Consider the following 23,596-nt stretch of genomic DNA (forward strand, 5'->3'; position numbering starts at 1 on the left):
AGACATGTTCTTTTCTTTGGTTTGCAGTGTTGTACACATTATCTCTGGTTTAACTGAAGAGCATTTTGGTCATTGCAGTATAGTGTTTATAACAGAAGCTCCCTCTAGACCCAAAATCCTTACAGCTTGTTTTTCTCACACCGAATCTGAGTCTCTTTTGCAAAAATTTCACATTTTTTTTCTTCTTAGATTCCTCTTTTATCCAAGAAAGCAGTTATTTTAGAGTCTTTTGTATGCTTATAGATTTAGTACGCACAAATCTGTGTAATGTTTGTTGTGTTTTATGTTTACAAAGCGACATGCTAAATTACTCTTTTTTTTATTCTTGCTTGTACGATTGAAGATCTGTTGAGGTTTATAATCGAGCTTGTGACCGTGATGACTAGATACATATTTTCATGGCTATTTGAATTTATTGCTATAGTTGTGTTGTATTGATTTATACGTTCTCAATAGTTACATGTTTTACCCATTCAGTCGTACAGTCCATTCCTCTCAAAGGTGCCCTTGCAATGCTAATTCAACAAATTTTACGAGGCCTCGATCAACTGAAAATAGTTATGATCTTATATGTGGCTTTGTTTTCTTTTTGCTTTGTTGGTGCAACAAATGCGAAACTATGAAGTATGGTTTTTGCATATATGCTGCAGTATAGTTTTACACATTTGATCCAGACTCGTGGTCTTGGGTATGCTTTTGATTTTCATTATGAGCATCTCCACTTCCTATATTTCTATCGTCAAGAGTAGCCATCTGCTCTTTATGTTGGTGGTGGTGGTGGTGGTGTTGGTGTTTTAGTCAGATACTGTTTATATTTAATTTTAAATAAAAAAATTTAAAAAATTATGACCGCACGATATATGAAGAAACTTATGTGATTGGAAGATTATCAAGATCATCACAAAGAGGATCCGACGAGAATCCTCTCTCCACATGTCCCCCTCCATCCATCAATTCATTTAACAAATTGACCCATTCCAAAAGAGAATCAAATGCTCATGTTCCACTCAAGAGCTGAATGAATGAAAATGAAAGCTGCAATTTGTTTTTCTTTGTTACCGTTTTCCCTTCTTTAACATGTGCTTAATTGTTTGAAGTGATCAAACTTAAATATAATATTTGATTGAGTGAATGATGGGTTTCTTTCTTTGTTTAGAAAGAGACACAAACAGAAGCTAACTGCGTTTCACACTTTACATCTTTGATGTGATTTTTCTAAATATTGAAATTGTATTAATTTATGTGAACTATTATTAGCACGTCAAAAATTTTATTCTACACATCTCACAAGTATATTTTTCTTTCTAATTATAAAAAGTTTGTAGTGCCAAATGAGATTTTTGGAATGCTAATAACAATTTCTTAATCTATTTCTACAATTTAATAATAACTTTGATTTTTTATTAAATTGATGGCATAATAAGCACGCTACCGATGTTGAATTCATATTTAAATCACATTTGTAAGACACTAACAAATAACTCATCAATATAATTAAAGAATAGATGCTTATTCAGGAGAATTTATCAATAATAATCAAAATTTAACACTCACTTTCATAAATGTCAATTTTTTTTTTTATAAAATCTTTTAAATATAACAGAAAATCACATAAATAGATCTAATGCCCTTAAAATCCAAAACCCATTTACACAGAAAAACCAAAACAATTGAATAGATCTCCTATGCACCTTTGTTTGACGAACTATTGTCACATCCCAATCTCGACTCCGTCGTAGTACAATATTGTCAACTTTTAAGGAACGCCACTAGCTGTGAACTGTAAATGACTCATTCAAAGGTGTGAGATCTGAGGGCACAAACCTTTGAAGTAGTGATGCTTGTCAAGTTACTTTTCAAGGTTAGAGCACTAGCCTTTGGTGTGGTAATGTTGTGCTAATGATGAGTTACATTCTGTATCAAGTCTTTCTTTTTCTTGAATTATTTGGGTCATTACCATTTGGTTTTGATGCTTTTGGATGCTAAGTGATCTGGTTTTTGGGATAAGTTTATAGGCTGTACTTGCACTTACCATTTGGTTTTGTTTTTCAAGGTTGGATTCTCTATGTTCTGGTTCACATGTAAAAAACGATATATCCTGTTTATAGGCTGCACTTGCACTTGCACTTGCACACACCAAAAAGACAATCACATTCACATGTAGAAAACGATATATCCTGTTTAATGTTCTGTTGTCCTTTACATGGTTGAAAATTGTTGCAATGCTTCTTTGTGAGTGATCAGTAACGTTAAGTACTGTGACATAATGCTTCATGATATTTTGAACGAGATAAGTGAAAATACCATGGAATTTCAAAATGACGGGATTTAGAAACACATGATTTAGATCCCCCAAGATTTGAAGATTTCTTGTTTGACTAACCTATTTAGAATAATATGATTTCACTGAATTTCTAATCTATTTACTCGTAATCTTGGATGCATCACTTCGTAAATATGAGTGGTTGTGGTGGTGGAGTTTTAAGTACCCCTGACTGAGGACTTTAGTAATGTCGTGATATCTTAAATCCATTCCTAGCTTCAAGCCCCATCTCAATCCCCATATTCCAAATGCACCCTTTAGTGTCCAGGTGTTTTTTGGTGTCGTGGTTTGGTGTTGTTCACACTATGTAATACGCAACATCTCCCTGTAACTGGGAAAAAAAAAGAATGAAAAAAAAAAATACATAGCTTATCCTGAGTGTGGATACCTGCACTTGAAATGAAAAGAATATTATACCCTGTATTAATTATTCCGGCATAAATGGATCTAGTCAATATTATACCTTGTATTAATTATTCCGGCATAAATGGATCTAGTCTGAGACAGTAAGAGGCCATTGCTATGGCAGATGGTAGGGGAAAGAAAAAAAAGCAAAAGACCACAACATCTGCAGCTGAAGCCGGGTTTTCTATTAGTAGGCTTGAAATCTGCGTTGGCCTTGTTACTAAAGCTGAGAAGCGTCCTGATGCTGATTCACTTTACGTGGAGGATACTGATGTTGGTGAAGGACAAACTAGAACAGTGGTCAGTGGACTAGTCAAATACACACCTCTCGGAAAAATGCAGGTTTGTGCTTCTATCTACCCATTTTTCAGAATACGAAGTTAGTATCAATTTATTTCAACGTTTATTCGTATTGATTGTTCTGTGGCAGAACAGGAAACCATGTGTTCTTTGCAATTTGAAGTCAGCAAACATGTGGGGTGTTAAGTCAAAAGCAAACGGTTCTTGCTGCTTCGAACAGTGATCCCACCAGATTAAGCAGCCCCGTATACCCTGAATTAGTATTTGCATCTTAATTATGTACTTTTCCTACGCTAATCATCACTGAAACGATTTTATGCTAATGATTAATCATACTCTATGAGTGACACCAAACAAAGGAGTCTGCTAATATGTATTGATAGTATTTTTCACGTCTATGCAAATAAGATCAAAATCACATGAAATACTTGCAAGAATACAAGGATGTTGTAGTATAGATGCTCATGCAAGGTTGTTCTCCTCAAGGGCTATTTGGATAATTTATGTAAAAACAATTTCTAATTAAATACTTATAGTTAAAAATAGAGAAAAGAGATTATGAAATTGAGTAATATTAAAAACGAATTTTAATTAAGAACTAATATGACAAAAGAAAAGAGTTTTAAATACCAATTTATAAAAGTACTAGAGTTCTACCATCACCTAACAATCCTATGTACTTTTACCAGTTACTTATGATCTACACATGTCACTTTAAATGTTAGGTTTTCCTAATTTATATTCTACTTGGAACCTCTAACATCAAATGTATATCTAACATGTAACCCGTCTAAACGTTCGGATCAAATCTGAACATGAGAGACTCATTAGGCTTTATGAAAACTCTTTGAAAAACCATACAACCCTTAAGATGTGATGTTCATCCTAAGTGAAATTACAATTATTAATCGCAAGAAGCCAGCGTCAATTTTAGGGAACCTTCTAATCAAAATTGCATCAAATTACTTTTCTAAATATCCTAATGGTGATTAGGCATTAAGACAATTAAATAGTTTTAATCATGGTGATCAATAATTCAAAGTGTGCATGCAATCAATCATAAACATTTAAATAAAAATCATATGTTCATGCTAAGGCTTAAGGCTTAAGGCTTCGCCCTAGCAAAATGGATTAGTTATGCATATTCATAATTGAAATCATATAAAATATTATTAGGAAAATGATTGAAAACACTTTAAAGTAGAAAATCTCCAAGAACCCGAGCAATTATCTTTGTCTCCAAAGTTGCATAAAGAAAAGCGTAACCTCAGACTAATAATGGCAAAGCAATATATTTGCTAAGCCATCGCATAAACCCTAAAACATAGGTATCTTATTCCAACTAGGAAACTAAATAATAAATAAAAATAACTTAGAAAATAAAGTTCTAATTATGCTAGGAGAATATGCCAAATACTTGTCCAGCCATGTTTTAGCCTTAGACATCCTCCAAATCTGGCTCAATATAGCTTGTTTTAAAGATCATGACATTTTGAACACAAATCCGGAAGGCCACAAACTCATTCAAGGTCATCTTGAGCCCCAAAAACGCAATTCAAGCCCAAAACGTCATTATTCCAGCACTGCACATCGCTAATTTATTTTATTGCCAGAAAATCACCGCCTAGTGGATAAATCTGATATTTTGACACAATCTAGTCAACTGACTCACGAACGTCCTCCAACTAGAATTACTCCAAAATTCGTCCATTTGACCACGTTTTGCTCTAGAGGAAGTTGAAAGTCCTATATTGGAAATGCGAATCAAAGTATAAAAAATTCTTCCAAAATATTGACCAAAATATACTAAGAATAGGGTTGAATATCCAATATAAAATCTACTCATCATGTATCTTGATGGTTTGGTCTCTGACATTTGTTGATTTACGAATAATGAGGATATGTTTCCACATCATTATGTGAAACTTGCTGTTGTAAAAGAGTTGATTTCTGGTAGGCACGGGATTGTAGGTGTTTGCCGAATTATGCATACGGTCATGGCGATAATACTGTGAAAATGTGAAAAAAAAAAAAAAAAAAACTGCAGAATTCACTGGTGATCATGCGGCCTATGGCATTCTTCAGTTTCATCGCTTGCTTCAAAGGCAAGTATGGCTTTAATGATTATGATACTGCAAAACTCCTCAAAATGCATTAAATGGGAGTGGATCCATCTGGCTGAGGCTTTGGATACTTTTGAAGATTTAGCTGCCTTTGTATGTTGAACCATAGACTGCCAAATAGTCACAGAAGGAAGGGGTTCTAGGACGTGGCCCTTCTTTTTCGAAGTACTTTCCTGATTTGAGCAGGAACATGAGGAGAATAAGACCACCTAAAGTCATTGTTGGTAGATGAGACCACATATTTCATCACTTAAGCTTGAATACCACATATGGCCGTTGCTACTCATTGAATGATAGGGCTCATCAGTCAACTCATTGAATGATAGGGCTGCAACAACCTATCTTTAAATTTACATTCTAATTAGTTAAATTTACAAAATTGCCCCTAACAAAGTAAGTGTCGACTTCCATTGACTTTCGCTTTATGGCATGTAATAATTGTTCTTTTAATTGGTTCACGTTGCACTTGTTGCTACGAACGCGTGGGTGCAAGCGGAATTGAATTCGGAACTAAACCGAAGTTTCTACAAATTTTTAAACATCAAGGGCATTTTAGTAATTTCACATTAAGAGATATTTGTCCATCTTACACTTTGGGGCTCGGTTTTGGAACGTCTTTCGCCGAGGGTCACAACTAAAATGAATGATACTCTCACAATGCCTATCTCAGTTGATGAAATTAAATTGGCAGCTTTCTAGCTGGGGCGTCTGAAAGCCCTGGGTCCGGATAGATTTACCATGTTATTACTTATAATCCAAGTAGGGAATTATGTAGAGTTCTTTGATTAAATTTGTGGAATGATGTGTTATCTCATTGATTGATTAACGTAATTAAATGATAATATTGTGTATCTTTGACTCATGAATTTATTAATGGACATGTTTGTGGCATGGTGTTGGAAAGCATGTGATATATGTGAATGACGAAATGACAAATCTTAGTATATATATAGTTGTTATATAGTGGAGTACTCTATGTTTTCTGCTAGGAAGTATGCTGAGAAAGGTTTAGAGTTTAATTATAGGTAAATTTAAGAAAGGTTTAGAGTTTAATAATAGGTAAATTACGAATGACTTGATCTCTATTTAGGGTATGTAGGTAGTCTAACAAGGAGATTAGATGTAGCCATAAAGTATACGAAAAATTACTACACAATTGGACTTCGAGTGGTGTTTTGTCTATTTCTTGAAGGCAGGGCATGATAGACGTATGTTGGGTTCGGGGCTTGACAATTGTTCCTCTGTCTATTTGCCCTTTCCCCTTTTCGCTCTTCCCTTCTTTCCCTGTTGTTGCACAGTGGATGCCTTATTGCTCATCTCCACGATGTCAGTCATTCTTTTGAATTTCAGATCGACCTCGGACTCATCTGCAAGTTCCTTCATAACCTTGCGTTAAAGGTTACTGCAGCTGGCGCTGAAAGAAGTGTTCTAGTGGTGCTCCTTGCCAAGATCGATGGCTAGTTCTAGGTCTTTCTTGGTCTGTAGGTAGGTGTGAGTCCATAGCTTGAGGTGCTCGATGTTTCTGGCGAGATCCTCTTTGGCTTTCTCAATTGCTTCATGGGATCCTTTCACCGCGTACAGATCAGAGAGAGACTGAAATCTGCGTGCGCCACCCCGCATCACCATGTTAGCGGCTGCCATTGTCAAGGTTGGAGAGAGAGGAGGCATGGAGACTACTTCCTGATATCCTCTCACAGCGTGCAGATCAGAGAGAGACTGAAATCTGTGTGCGCCACCACGCATCAGCATCTTTGCAGTTGCCATTGTCAAGGTTACAGAGAGAGAGGGCAGGAAGCAGAGAGAAAAATGAGGGGGGGGAGAGAGAGTGGGTGGAGAGGAAAAGAGGGAGGAGCGGTCTGGGCTGGTTTTCTTGAGAGAGAATATTGGACTGAATCCATGTGTTCCAAAGGGGATTGGAGGGAAGGAAAGAGCCGGTTTGTTATTTCTGTTATTTTCTTGCAATTGAAACATTTTTGTTAAAGAGTCGGTACCTGCACTTGAAACGAAAAGAATACTATACCTGTATTAGTTATTCCGACATTTCACTCTTTCATTGTTACTGACTGATTTTATTTCCTACAAAGCTGTTATTGTAGATTGTTTTGGTTGAAAGATGGTTATACATTTTGATTCACTTTATCTTCTGGTTCAAATATGATGCCCAGTGATGGAAAGTTGAAAACCTAAAGAGTGGCAAGCATGGTTGATTCTTCATTATCCCGTACTAACCACAAGCACCACCCCTCTCTATCTCTAATATATATACATACATACACACATACATACGTTGGTGCTGCATTGTGGAGTATGAAGGCTTTTGACGAACGCCATTGGCCATGAACTGGAAATGACTTATTGCTATGTGATCTGAGGGCATTTTCATACAACTTACTATTTTCAATTACCTATTTGGGGATTTATCCCTCCTTGCATTCCAAATTTTGCAAGTTACTTTGACCCCGCATGTGCATTTGGGCCCCAAATTTTGTTTCTTTCATAATTATGCTTTTTATATGGGCTGATTGTCTGTACTGTTCTTTTTTCCAAACTGTTGTTTCATAAAAACCTGTATTTTTCTTGACTGGGTGTTAGGCCTTTGATATTAAGTTGTTTCGATGATGGTTTATTTTCATTTGTGGTAGAAGTTTATAATGGCATAGTTCAGAGTGGAGTGCTTGTTTAATTGGCATTTGGGGTTGGGTTATAACTGTTATGTGATTGTGGGGAATGATGGTACATGCAGTGGTCTCTGGGCAGTGGAAATTACTGGTCAAGTTATTTATGACCCCTGAAATAGTGATGATGTTGTGCTAATGAGTAATACTCTGTCTATAGTCTTTCTTTTTCTTCAAATAGTGATGTTGTGCTAATGAGTTTTTTGCTGCTTCTGAAAGGTGGTTCAGTTTTTATTTGCTGCTTCTGAAAGCTCATTTATAGAGACAGCTGGGTGTGCCTCTGGCGAGCGGAGAGGAGGGAGACACAGGGCCTGACAGATTGGAGAGAGATGGGAGCTACGGGTTTGGACTGAGTGAGAGAGATTTAGTGGGATTTTCTCCCATTTTACAGAGAGAGATGGGCAGGGAGAGAGATACAGAGCGGGTTAGCGACTTTCATTTCCTTTCTTTGTGAGCTGCAGTGGGACTCGGTGAGAGCATGCCGTCGGGAGAGACACAGCGAGCGAGCAGAGAGAGAAGAGAGACAGGGAGGGAGAGAGAGAGAGAGATTTGGTGAGAGGAAAGCATGCGGTTTGCAGGCAGACAGAGTCACAGGGGGTGTACGATTCGAGGGAGAGAAAGGGGTTGGTTTCGAAAGCTCTACCTAGGGTTCTTCCTGCAAGATTTCAACAGCGTTTTCCCTCTTCTCCACTATTTTCCTTCATTCCTTTTCTCTGAACCAGAAAACTAGATTCCTCTTCTGGAGTCTCTCCCAGTGTGGAACCCCCGCCACCACCAGGCGCCACAGCTGCGTCAAAGGTTTGCGTGTTGAATTTCACATCAACGGCATCTCCCTATAACCTAGGAGCTTGGTTCGGATCGGGCGATTCCGGAGGCCCTGCCATCGAGGTTAGTCTGAAGCGATTCCTATCTTATTGACTTATTGCATGTCAAAATCTGCTTCAAATTTGTGATTTAATATAATTGGGCTTTAGAAAAAAATTCATGATTTTGTCTAATCCAATTGAATGATTAGAAAAATTTTCATTAAATTTCTGGGTTCCTGGGGGTTCTGAATCGTGATGTTGAGAGAGCTTGGTTGCTTTAATTGCTAATGAAATTAGCTTCTAAAAGTTCATAATTTGCTTTTTTTATGTTCATTCTATATTTTCTTTGAGTTCAGATATATTTGTTTTTTTTTTTTTTTTGGTGATATATTGCCGCTGCCAAAATATCATATTTACAAGGACAAAGATAGCAAGGTTCTAAATCAAATTTTTATCCTGGTTCTGCTGCTGGGTTCACTATCAGTCAAAGGCACATGAAATATGGTATTGATTTCAGAGCCTTTGATTTCTCAGAATGTCTTCATATATCGAATGTCATCTGAATTTAGTTGTAGTTAATTTGTCAAAGTTTGTTGTTGTTCGGCTTTTTCAAAGGTCAGTGTTAGTATTTGCCCAGTATTTTTTGTGAATTCCAAACTTTGCTTATAATTGTTGGTATGTAAAAGCTGCCAATTGGATTTGTTCCCCAGATGATAATGGCATACTAATATAATGGTTGTTCTTTTGCTTTGATGTACGAGTAAGAAGATTGTTTTGCCCCTAATGTATCCTGCTTCTTTCCGTTCCACGAAGTTGCCAAGAAAAAAAAGTACTTTGTGATCGTTTTCTTTCTTATGGTGATGTGTAGATAAAATCTGTCCTTTTTTCTTTGTATCAGCAACCTTTTACCCCTTCATGAGCATGTTCAGTTAAGAAACTTTTGATTTTTCTTCTGTTTAATTTCTCATCTGATAGGTTCAATATTAATAGAGTCCAATTAACATCCATATTGGAATGACAATCGAGAAATGCAATGACATACTTCTAATTCCATCCTCATTAAGTGTCTTAGTAACAATCAAGAATTGAATGACATGTTTCTCATTGTTTGTTTCTGTTACAGATCTACAAAGGATGATGAAAGCTTTTCGTCACTGATCTTTGGAGAAACAGAGGCATGCATATAAAAGATGTAATTACCTAGAACCTTTGTTTCAGTTGAAGCATGTCATCAAAGAGAGTAGTCAATTAACAGTTGCCAATTGATATTAGGTCTTAAATATAATTTTAGCTTTCATTTTTTTTTTTTATAAATTAAAATTTTTTACAGAGTTTTATTTTTATGTAAGGTGGGTGAAATATATATATCTATATATATATATATATATATATATATATATTTTTGTAATATTACTTTGATTTGCAGATATGTCATTGCAGCAATAGTACATATATTTTCAATTTAAACATCATCCTATATATTTTCATACTGCATGTCGTTTGGGTAACCTCAAACAGATGTGTTAAACATTTTTTTTTTAATTTGTTGTAGTGTGTCCATTTTTTGGTGCAGAGCTCCACGATTGGCTAGCCTGCATCTTGGTATCTTCATATGCATGCAATGTTCAGGGACCCACAGGAGTCTTGGGGTACATATATCAAAGTTATAATTTTCGGTTATGCAAAAACTTCAAATTCGTTTTTTTATTTGTATGGTACTCAATTCCATATTTTATGCATTATGCTAATGAGTTTCGGTTCTATTTTTCCCTGCATTATTCTGATGATTTGGTTGCATATATCCAATGTAAGTACCAATGCTGTTTTACCGGCTTCTTTCCATTCTGGTAGTAAGGTCATATCTGTCATGCAAGGTTGCACTGAGAGTGAGAACACCGAGGGCACTCTCTTACCCTCACTGACCCACATTAAAGAGGCACATTATGTTTGCACCCTATTTTCGCATATCTCTGTAAATTTAGCTATTTTTTACCCAGATTTTTTTCTTCGTTAAGCTTTCATCTTGCTGTAAATTTAGGTGTTTTCTATCTGTGTTGGTCCATCTGCTTATACTTTTCAAATGTTGGTTCATCTTATGTTACTTACGGAATGATAATTATTGCAGGAGGAGGAGCAGAGGGCATTACTGCAAATGCAGTGGAGAGTTTTGGTAATAAGCCACAAGAGGACCAAGAAGTGAATTCAAAGAAGGTTGGCTTTATAATAGATTACTCTCTCTCTCTCTCTCTCTCTCTCTCTTTTTCTCTCTCATATCCACAAACACAGATTAAATTACTATAAGTTGTTTAGTTGCAGTTGATTGGATGTATTGGTTAATCTTAATTTTAGTCCGCATAAATTACTATGGCTGTGGAAATTGAACTAAAAAGTACACTTCTTTTTTAAAATTGAATTTGTTTTCCTACCAGGAAATAGGTGGTTATAAATTATTTACTCCACAAATAAAGAATTTGTTAAATTAATATAAGCTATTTAAATGTTTAATTTCCATTTGAAAGCTTGGGGAGTTCTAGGTATGTTGTTGATTGAAGAAGCTCAGTCTCAAACCCCTCAAACGGTCTCTCAGTTGCCACTTTGTTTTCGTAGGTTGTGGAACTTGATTTTCTCCATCCGTATGAATTTGTGCCTTAGGTTATGTTTATCTGCTAAGTATGTATTTTGGAAATGCTTATTTGATGAATGCACTGGTATAATTGATCAGTAATTTACTGGAATTGAATATAAGTGAAAATCAAACTTCTTTGATTCGTTCACCCATCTCTTGGTTATTTAAATTCTTTACAGATGCCTATATTGATTTGTGATTTTATTGGATTTACTCTGGTGAAATGTGTGTTATCTGCATTGGTGTATTGATTAGCATTTGTTTTTTAATAATTTGGGGTGTGAACCATGAGTTACTTTACAGTGGTCTGTCTCATTGAGTTGCAGTTTCTTCCTTATGCACACGAGGTAATTCCATGAGGTTATTCTCAGCAGCGAGTACTCAAGGAGGGCATGTTTGATGACCTGAGCTTGGCCAACAAGCTGCTCCGGTTTGTTTTGAGATTTTTAATGGTGTGCTTGCTCTTGAATTGGCAAGAGATGGTCCGGCAGCTGCTCAATCAGGTCAGAGTCTTGGTTGATGAGTGCAAGAGGACCTTCCAGGTTTGTGATTTTCCATTGTTTTGTCATTAGGGTGCTTTGATTTGTTAGAAAACATAAGTTCAGTGTTCATGTTCTTGTTTTGTGTATTTTTAATCTTTTCTAACTGACCACTATGTTCTGATTCATTATCCTGTTAGTTAACTTAGTTAACTCTATGTACTTTTGTGCAGCCATGGGTAATGAAACGGGAAACAGTTATTGGGAAATAGAATTGCCACCAAATTTTGACAGAAGTGGGACGGAGAAATTTATTCGTGCCAAGTACGTTATTTTCTAAAATTAATTATGAGCTTTATGTGGAACATGGAGAATGCTCAGTTATTATTTCCTTCTGCTCTTTTAACTTTCTTGGGAACTTTCAGATATGAGGGAAAACTGTGGGTTGCGAAGAATGCAAAGCAACCAGTTCCTCTCTTAATTCTGATTTGTGAAGGAGCCCGTGCTTTTCCTCAAACCAACGTTGTCTTACTTGATGAACAGCGGCACGATCGAAGTCCCTCACCCTCTGTTATCGTTGGACGATGAGGTGGCGGTGATCATCTCTCAGAAAGCTCGCGATGTTCCGCAATCCACCGCCATGGATTACGTTGCGGGTAAATTTGTAATTTTTGTTATTGTTATTTGTTAATTAATCACTTTTTATTTTATTTTTTGAATGTCAATTAATTAATCAGTTAATAGTTTTGCTGTTAATGATTTAGTTTAATTAAGCAGTTAATAATGCTGCTGCTAATGATTTAATTTTAATATAATGATGCTGTTAATGATTTGGTTTTAAGTTTAAATCTGATTAGCGAAAATTGGATGGTGTAAGGTTAAGCACTTGCTTTGGATATGACTGCCAGAGAAATTCAAGCTTCTGCTATGGTAATTATCGATAATCGGATTGTTTTGATGCGATCAAACACGGTAGTGAAATGTTCAATTTTATGGCTACAAGTTTCTAATTAGAATGCTAATGCTGCAATTCATGATAATCATATGTTCTGATTTAAACAGTTACTGCAAATGTATTCTTGCTTTGTGATGAATGAGTTATCTTTTGCATTTAAGACTTTTCGTTTCTCAATACTAAGTCTAAAATAGAGATTTCAGAGCAAAACATTGATCCAATATAAGCGAGTTGTGATTTTGTAGTTTATTTATGTTTCCAGATAAAATCTACAGAGATTAGAAAGAGAAAAAGGGCAAAGGAAAGGTATGGTGACTCTCGAAAGATGGTTCAAGTCTCTGTTGGAGGTACATTGGATTTATGTTTATTATGTGTTTAGTACATTTTTTGGACTATAGATTTGGATTGAACTCAATGTTGTCCGTGTATATAAATATATCTGCGTAAATATATTTTTGTGTGAATATATGTGTGCATATAGATTTATACATTGTTAGGACTAATAATGTTTGTGCTGTCGGGATTTTCTGTTGGGATTGGGGGCTAATAAGGACTAGGGATGTTGGATAGCATCTTAATTTATAAGGGAGTTGATTTTTTCTTCTCTGTGAATCAGGATTGACAATTTCATTTTGCACAGGCCATACCAATTAAAGATGCTATGATGTTGTCAAAAGATAAACCTGACATATAAAGTTGGATATTTCAAAGTTGCCTGTTTTCTGTTTAACCATTTTGTTTTTCCCATTTCTTCAGTTTCAATTCTTACTTTCGACTACTACTTTTAAGATGTTGTTTTGGCTAGACTTTTGGATGAGGCCAGTCCTGCAAAGATATAATTTTCTCTTCTTTTACATAAGATATTGCTTTTTTTTTTGTCATTCATCGCTTTGAAGAATGCATTTGATCTGCTTGAGCATAATATTCTGATCTCAAACCACTTTCCCAAAGCTGATTTGTTATCTACATGTATGCTATTTTCATTTCAAATTGTGACTGCTATTTTGCTTTTCCCCATTCTCATATTCCTAACAAGTGATCTCTGAAGTTTATTGCCTATATCTTTTCAAAGCGCTTCAGGTATAAATTCACCTCACACTTCCTTGACAGGGGAGAATCAGACCATTGAGTGGGCTATACGACTAACAGGTGCTCTGAACATTGCCAAAGCATTAGATCACTGCAGCAGCGAATGCCGCCCATTGTACCATGACTTAAATGCATATATGGTTGTCTTTGATAAGGTGGTGTCTCAAATTTCCTTTCCCAAACGATAATTAATAAAATAGAGGACAAATTAAGTCTTTGAAAAACAAATTTCTTTGTCTACGTTGCTGAGTATTTGGAGCTTGCAACTTTGATTGGTTATTATATTTGATTGAGTTAAACTTGGATTTCTGGATTTTGACTTTTCCATTTGTTTCTCTGTTGCAGAGTTGGCTTCATTTCAGTCCAGTAACTCTCTAAATAGGTCCAATAACTCACTAAATAGGTAAGTTGAGAAGAATTCAGTGTTGCACGCCTTTTTTGGTATACTGTTTAAATCTGTCTGTCATTTTGTTCATTCTTCATGCTTAACTTTGTTCTGCAGGCTTCCTATGGCTAACTTAAGCATTTAAGTTATTCATTTGTTAAAGATGTTAGCTATTTTGGAACAGTTTGAAAGTTAATGCATGACTCGAGGATGACTTTTAGCTTATCCCACTTATCTTTCACGCTCTCACTTCATTCATGTGCTGAGTCATGGTTTAATTGCCTAAATTCAACTAAAAATGGCTAGCAGGCTAAAAAGTGATTAGATTTTGAGATGCATATTTTGGTTTCTCATTATTTCTTTGTTTTGTATTTTTCATTTATTAATGTTCTTTTGGCAGCTTATTTGATTGTATTTGTGGTTTCCCGGGGACGAACAAATCCTCTCCTTAAACATCGATTCTCAGAAGAATCACATTTCTGATGGCCTCTGGGAGAGAATGATTAGTTGGAGGTTTAAGCTTTTGATAAGATACAAATTGAAACATTAATTTGTGTTTGTGTGTTTATCTCTATATATATTATTATACATATGTGTAATCATTTGCTGCTCTACTTAATCATCATATTTTTTATTTGGGTTTCTGAAGTTCTGGGACGAGTTCGCCGCGACCAAAATTTATGCCTTACTTTGATTCCAAACTATCCAAAGCTGCCTTCTTTATAGATCATCAAAGCAGTGCTGAAATTCTGAGAAGGTATATTTAGAAACAATTATTGAGTTTTACCAAAAGTTTTGCTCATTTTTTTTTCTTCATTTTCTTATGAAATTTAGGTTTTTGAGTAATGGGTTAGGAATTAATTCTTAATCAATAATAGGTATTGTAGTTGAGTTGCAAATAGTGTTGAAAGTATTAGATGATCTTAGTTGCGTGGGATTATTGTGTTTCTAATCCACCAAATTCATTTCAAATATAGTGTCGATTCTTGGTGTACCTGAATAAGCCATACTCAGTTGAATGCATATAAAATCTAAGCTGCTTATCTTATTGACCTCATTCACTCATGTGTCCCTCTATTCATTCATGGCAGTTGGTTCCCGCCGCAACACGCGGGCTTATTATCTAGTGTTCTCTAATATAATTAATTTGCTGCCTCTGAAAGGTAGTTCAGTTTTTATTTGCCTAATGATGGAAAACTCATTTTTGGAGCAGTTCCGTGGATTGTTATTAGGAGTCTTTTCTATCACTTTTGCTGTACAAGTCGCCGTCGTCAATAACAACCCATCCTCTCTCTCTCTCTCTCTCTCCCCTCTTCTTTCTTTAACTCTCTCTCTCTCTCTCTCTCTCTCTCTCTCTCTCTCTCTCTCTCTCTGTGGCTTGTATGGTTTAAGATTTGAACAGGTTCGTTGTCATAATCCACGGCTAACTGGCAATGACCCGATATAGCTATGAGATCTGAAGGCTCTTAACAATTTTTTCCCTTTTGAATTTTAAATTTTTTTTGTTCCTTTAGTTATTTTTATAGACATGTTCTTTTCTTTGGTTTGCAGTGTTGTACACTTTTATCTCTGGTTTAACTGAAGAGCATTTTGGGCATTGCAGTATAGTGTTTATAACACAAGCTCCCTCTAGACCCAAAATCCTTAGAGCTTGTTTTTCTCACACAGAGAATCTGAATCTCTTTTGCAAAAATTTTACTTTTTTTTTTCTTAGATTCCTCTTTTATCCAAGAAAGCAGTTATTTTAGAGTCTTTTGTATGCTTATAGATTTAGTACGCACAAATCTGTGTAATGTTTGTTGTGTTTTATGTTTACAAAGCGACATGCTAAATTACTCTTTTTTATGTTCTTGCTTGTACGATTGAAGATCTGTTGAGGTTTACAATCGAGCTTGTGACCGTGATGACTAGATACTTATTTTCATGGCTATTTGAATTTATTGCTATAGTTGTGTTGTATTGATTTATACGTTCTCAATAGTTACATGTTTTACCCATTCAGTCGTACAGTCCATTCCTCTCAAAGGTGCCCTTGCAATGCTAACTCAACAAATTTTACGAGGCCTCGATCAACTGAAAATTGTTATGAACTTACATGTGGCTTTGTTTTCTTTTCGCTTTGTTGGTGCAACAAATGCGAAACTATGAAGCAGTGGTTTTTGCATATATGCTGCAGTATAGGTTTACACATTGGCCCAATGATGCAGACTCATGTTCTTGGGTATGCTTTTGATTTTCATTATGAGCATCTCCACTTCCTATATTTCTGTCGTCAAGAGTAGCCATCTGCTCTTTATGGTGGTGGTGTTGTCGTCTTAGTTAGATATTGTTTATATTCAATTTTAAATTTCTTTTTTTTTTTTTTTTTAAATTCTGATCGCACGATATACGATAAAATTGATATGATTGAAAGATTATCGGGATCATCACAAAGAGGATCTGGCGAGAATTCTCTCTCCACACTAACCCCAACACCCACCACCCCCCCAACAATCCATCAATTCATTTAACAATTTGACCCATTCTAAAAGAGAATCAAATGCTCATGTTCCCCTCAAGAGCTGAATGAAAAAAAAATGAAAGCTGCAATTTGTTTATCTTTGTTACCATTTTCCCTTCTTTAACATGTGCTTAATTGTTTGAAGTGATCAAACTTAGATATAATATTTGATTGAGTGAATGATGGGTTTCTGTCTTTGAGATAGAGACAAACAGAAGCCAACTGCGTTTCACCCTTTACATCTTTGATGTGATTTTTCTAAATATTGAAATTGTATTAATTTATGACAACTATTAGTAGCATTTTAAAAATCTTATTTCACAAATCTCACAAATATATTTTTCTTTCTAATTATAGAAAGTTTGAAGTGCCAAATGAGATTTTTGGAGTGCTAATAACAATTCCTTAATCTATTTCTACAGTTTAATAATAATCTTTGATTTTTTATTAAATTGATGACATAATAAGCATACTACTGATATTGAATTCATATTTAAATCACATTTGTAAGACACTAACAAATAACTCATCAATATAATGAAAGAAGGAGAATTTATCAATAATAATCAAAATTTAACACTCACTTTCATAAATGTCATTTTTTTATATAAAATCTTTTAAATATAACAGAAAATCACATAAATAGATCTAATGCCCGCAAAATCCAAAATCCATTTACACAGAAAAACCAAAACAATAGATCTCCTCTGCACCTTTGTTTGAGGAACTATTGTCACATCTCAGTCTCGATTCTGTCGTAACACGATATTGTCCGCTTTTGAGGAACGTCACTAGCTGTGAACTGTAAATGACTCATTCAAAGGTGTGAGATCTGAGGGGCACGAACCTTTGAAGTAGTGATGCTTGTCAAGTTATTTTTCAAGGTTGGAGCACTAGCCTTTGGTGTGGTAATGTTGTGCTAATGATGAGTTACATTTTGTATCAAGTCTTTCTTTTTCTTGAATTATTTGGGTCATTACCATTTGGTTTTGATGCTTTTGGATGCTACATTCTGTATCAAGTCTTTCTTTTTCTTGAATTATTTGGGTCATTACCATTTGGTTTTGATGCTTTTGGATGCTAAGTGATCTGGTTTTGGGATAAGTTTATAGGCTGCACTTGCACTTACCATTTGGTTTTGTTTTTCAAGGTTGGATTCTCTATGTTCTGGTTCACATGTAAAAGACGATATATCCTGTTTATAGACTGCATTTGCACTTGCACACACCAAAAAGACATTCACATTCACATGTGGAAAACGATATATCCTGTTTAATGTTGTGTTGTCTTTTACATGGTGGAAAATTGTTGCAATGCTTCTTTGTGAGTGATCAGTAACGTTAAGTAATGTGACATAATGCCTCATGATATTGTGAACGAGATAAGTGAAAATACCATGAAATTTCAAAATGATGGGATTTAGAAACACATGATTTAGATCCTCCAAGATTTGAGGATGTCTTGTTTGACTAACCTATTTAGAATAATATGATTTCACTGAATTTCTAATCTATTTGCTCGTAATCTTGGATGCATCACTTTGTAAGTATGAGTGGTTGTGGTGGTGGAGTTTAAGTACCCCAAACTGAGGACTTTAGTAATGTCGTGGTATCTTAATTCCATTCCTAGCTTCAAGCCCCATCTCAATCCCCCTATTCCAAATGCACCCTTAGTGTCCAGGTGTTTTTTGGTGTCGTGGTTTGGTGTTGTTGGCACTATGTAACACGCAACATCTCCTTGTAACTGGGAAAAAAAAGAAGAAAAAAAAAATACATAGCTTATCCTGAGTGTGGGTACCTGCACTTGAAACGAAAAGAATACTATACCCTGTATTAATTATTCCGACATAAATGGATCTAGTCTGAGACAGTAAGAGGCCATTGCTATGGCAGACAGTAGGGGAACGGAAAAAACCAAGAGCCCACAACATCTGCAGCTGAAGCCGGGTTTTCTATTAGTAGGCTTGAAATTTGCGTTGGCCTCGTTACTAAAACTGAGAAGCGTCCTGATGCTGATTCACTTTACGTGGCGGATACTGATGTTGGTGAAGGACAAACCAGAACAGTGGTCAGTGGACTAGTCAAATACACACATCTCGGAAAAATGCAGGTTTGTGCTTCCATCTACCCTTTTTTTGGAATACGAAGTTAGTATCAATTTATTTCAACGTTTATTCGTATTGATTGTTCTGTGGCAAAACAGGAAACTATGTGTTCCTTGCAATCTAAAGTCAGCAAACATGTGGGGTATTAAGTCACAAGCAAACAGTTCTTGCTACTTCGAACAGTGATCCCACCAGATTAAGCAGCCCCGTATGCCCCGAATTAGTATTTGCATCTTAATTATGCACTTTTCCTACGCTACTCATCACTGAAACGATTTTATGCTAATGATTAATCGTACTCTATGAGTGACACCAAACAAAGGAGTCTGTTAATATGTATTGATAATATTTTTAATGTCTATGCAAATAGGGTCAAAATCACATGAAATACTTGCAAGAATACAAAGATGTTGTGGTATAGATGCTCATGCATGGTAGTTCTCCTCAAGGACTATTTGGATAATTTATGTAAAAACAATTCTAATTAAATACTTATAATTAAAAATAGAGAAAAGAGATTATGAAATTGGGTAATATTAAAAACTAATATGACCAAAGAAAAGAGTTTTAAATACCAATTTATAAAAGCACTAGGGTTCTACCATCACCTAACAATCCTATGTACTTTTACCAATTACTTATGATCTACACACGTCACTTTGAATTTTAGGTTTTCCTAATTTATATTCTACTTGGAACCTTCAACATAGAATGTTTATTTAACATGCAACCCGTCTGGACGTTCGGATCAAATCTGAACATGAGAGACTCATTATGCTTTATGAAAATCCTTTGAAAAACCATACAACCCTTAAGACGTGATGTTCATCCTAAGTGAAATTACAATTATTAATCGCAAGAAGCCAACGTCAATTTCAGGGAACCTTCTGACCAAAATTGCATCAAATCACTTTTCTAAATATCCAAATGGTGATCAGGCATTAAGACAATTACATAGTTTTAATCATGGTGATCAATAATTCAAAGTGTGCATGCAATCAATCATAAGCAATTAAATAAAAATCATATGTACATGTTAAGGCTTAAGGTTTCGCCCTAGCAAAATGGATTAGTTACGCATATTCATAATTGAAATCATATAAAATATTATTAAGAAAATGATTGAAAATACCTTAAAGTAGAAAATCTCCAAGAACCCGAGCAATTATCTTTGTCTCCAAAGTTGCATAAAGAAAAGCGTAACCTCAGACTAACAATGGCAAAGCAATATATTTGCTAAGCCATCGCATAAACCCTAAAATATAGGTCTCTTATTCCAACTAGGAAACTAAATAATAAATAAAAATAACTTAGAAAATAAAGTTCTAATTATGCTAGGAGAATATGCCAAATACTTGTCCAGCCATGTTTTAGCCTCAGACATCCTCCAAATCTGGCTCAATATAGCTTGTTTTAAAGATCAGGACATTTTGAACACAAATCCGGAAGGCCACAAACCCATTCAAGGTCATCTTGAGCCCCAAAAACGCAATTCAAGCCCAAAACGTCACTATTCCAGCACTGCACATTGCTAATTTATTTTATTGCCAGAAAATCACTGCCTAGTGGAAAAATCTGATATTTTGACACAATCTAGCCAACTGACTCACGAACGTCCTCCAACTAGAATTACTCCAAAATTCGTCCATTTGACCACGTTTTGCTTTAGAGGAAGTTGAAAGTCCTATATTGGAAATACGAATCAAAGTATCAAAAATTCTTCCAAAATATTAACCAAAATATACTAAGAATATGGTTAAATATGCAATATAAAATCTACTCATCATGTATCTTGATGGTTTGGTCTTTGACATTTGTTGATTTACGAATAATGAGGATATGTTTCCACAACATTATGTGAAATTTGCTGCTGTAAAAGAGTTGATTTCTGGTAGGCACGGGATTGTAGGTGTTTGCCGAATTATGCATACGGTCATGGCGATAATACTGTGAAAATGTGAAAAAAAAAAAAAAAAAAACTGCAGAATTCACTGTTGATCATGCGGGCTATGACATTCTTCAGTTTCATCGCTTACTTCAAAGGAAAGTATGGCTTTAATGATTCTAATACTGCAAAACTCCTCAAAATGCATTAAACGGGAGTGGATCCATCTGGCTGAGGCTTTGGATGTTTTTGAAGATTTAGCTGCCTTTGTATGTTGAACCATAGACTGCCAAATAGTCCCAGAAGGAAGGGGTTCTAGGACGTGGCCCTTCTTTTTCGAAGCACTTTCCTGATTTGAGCATGAACATGAGGAGAATAAGACCACCTAAAGTCATTGTTGGTAGATGAGACCACCTAAAGCCGTTGCTACTCATTGAATGATAGGGTTCATCAATCAACTTATTGAATGATAGGGATGCAACAACTTGTCTTTAAATTTACGTTCTAATTAGTTAAATTTACAAAATTGCCCCTAACAAAGAAAGTGTCGACTTCCATTGACTTTCGCTTTATGGCATGTAATAATTGTTCTTTTAATTGGTTCACGTTGCACTTGTTGCTATGAACGCGTGGGTGCAAGCGGAATTGAATTCGGAACTAAACCGAAATTTCTACAAATTTTTAAACATCAAGGGTATTTTAGTAATTTCACATTAAGAGATATTTCTCCATCTTACACTCTGAGGCTCGGTTTTGGAGTGTCTTTTACCGAGGGTCACAACTAAAATGAATGATACTCTCACAATGCCTGTCTTAGTTGATGAAATTAAATTGGCATCTTTCCAGCTGGGGCGTCTGAAAGCCCCGGGTCCGAATGGATTTACCATGTTATTACTTATAATCCAAGTTGGGAATTATGTAGAGTTCTTTGATTAAATTTGTGGAATGATGTGTTATCTCATTGATTGATTAACATAATTAAATGATAATATTGTGTATCTTTGACTCATGAATTTATTAATGGACATGTTTGTGGTATGGTGTTGGAAAACATGTGATATATGTGAATGACGAAATGACAAATCTTAGTATATATATAGTTGTTATATAGTGGGGTACTCTATGTTTTCTGCTAGGAAGTATGTTGAGAAAGGTTTAGAGTTTAATAATAGGTAAATTACGAATGACTTGATCTCTATTTAGGGTATGTAGGTAGTCTAACAAGGAGATTAGATGTAGCCATAAAGTATACGAAACATTACTACGCAATTGGACTTCGAGTAGTGTTTTGTCTATTTCTTGGAGGCAGGGCATGATAGATGTACTGGTACCTGGTGACATCAAGTGTCAATTCTAGACGTATGTCGGGTTCGGGGCTTGACAATTGTTCCTCTGTCTATATGCCCTTTCCCCTTTTCGCTTTTCCCTTCTTTCCCTGTTGCTGCACAATGGATGCCTTATTGCTCATCTCCACGATGTCGGTCATTCTTTCGAATTTAGATCGACCTCGAACTCGTCTGCAAGTTCCTTCATAACCTTGCGTTGAGGGTTACTGCAGCTGGCGCTGAAAGAAGTGTTCCAGTGGTGCTCCTTGCCAAGATCGATGGCTAGTTCTAGGTCTTTCTTGGTCTGTAGGTAGGCGTGAGTCCATAGCTTGAGATGCTCGATGTTTCTGGCGAGATTCTCTTTGGCTTTCTCAACTGCTTCCTGGGATCCTTTCACCGCGTGCAAATTAGAGAGAGACTGAAATTTGCGTGCGTCACCCCGCATCACCATGTTCGCGCCTGCCATTGTCAAGGTTAGAGAGAGGGGGCATGGAGACTGCTTCCTAAGATCCTTTCACCGCGTGCAGATCAGAGAGAGACTAAAATCTGCATGCGCCACCACACATCAGCATCTTTGCGGCTGCCATTGTCAAGGTTAAAAAGAGGGGGTAGGGAGCAGAGAGAAAAATGAGGGGGGAGAGAGAGAGTGGGTAGAAAGGAAAAGAGGGAGGAGCGGTATGGGCCTTGAGAGAGAATATTGGACTGAATCCATGTGTTCCAAATGGGATTGGAGGGAAGGAAAGAGCCGGTTTGTTATTTCTGTTATTTTCTTGCAACTAAAACATTTTTGTTAAAAAGTCGGTACCTGCACTTGAAACGAGAAGAATACTATACCTGTATTAGTTATTCCGACATTTCACTCTTTCATTGTTACTGAGTGATTTTATTTCCTACAAAGCTGTTATTGTAGATTGTTTTGGTTGAAAGATGGTTATACATTTTGATTCACTTTATCTTCTGGTTCAAATATGATGACCAGTGATGGAAAGTTGAAAACCTAAAGAGTGGCAAACGTGGTTGATTCTTCATTATCCCGTACTAACCACAAGCACCGCCTCTCTCCCTCTATAATATATATACATACATACACACGTACATACGTTGGTGCTGCATTGTGGAGTATGAAGGCTTTTGAGGAACGCCATAGGCCATGAACTGGAAATGACTTATTGCTATGTGATCTGAGGGCATTTTCATACAACTTACTATTTTCAATTACCTATTTGGGGATTTATCCCTCCCTGCATTCCAAATTTTGCAAGTTACTTTGACCCCGCATGTGCGTTTGGGCCCCAAATTTTGTTTCTTTCATAATTATGCTTTTTATATGGGCTGATTGTCTGTACTGTTCTTTTTTTTCAAACTGTTGTTTCATAAAAATCTGTATTTTTCTTGACTGGGTGTTAGGCCTTTGATATTAAGTTGTTTCGATGATGGTTTATTTTCATTTGTGCTAGAAGTTTATAATGGCATAGTTCAGAGTGGAGTGCTTGTTTAATTGGCATTTGGGGTTGGGTTATAACTGTTATTTGATTGTGGGGAATGATGGTACATGCAGTGGTCTCTGGGCAGTGGAAATTACTGGTCAAGTTATTTATGACCCCTGAAATAGTGAT

At 35.8% G+C, this 23,596-nt stretch overlaps 1 long non-coding RNA gene across 1 annotated transcript; it reads left to right on the forward strand.

Moving 5' to 3' along the window:
- Positions 1-8,115: 8,115 nt before the first annotated feature.
- On the forward strand, positions 8,116-10,295 carry LOC137729429 (uncharacterized). Its single transcript, XR_011067996.1, has 3 exons — positions 8,116-8,714; positions 9,756-9,824; positions 10,206-10,295. It is a non-coding gene; the product is annotated as an uncharacterized lncRNA (long non-coding RNA).
- Positions 10,296-23,596: the final 13,301 nt, after the last annotated feature.

This window comes from Pyrus communis, chromosome 3 (genome assembly GCF_963583255.1).
Source record: "Pyrus communis chromosome 3, drPyrComm1.1, whole genome shotgun sequence".
NCBI classification, from domain to species: domain Eukaryota; kingdom Viridiplantae; phylum Streptophyta; class Magnoliopsida; order Rosales; family Rosaceae; genus Pyrus; species Pyrus communis.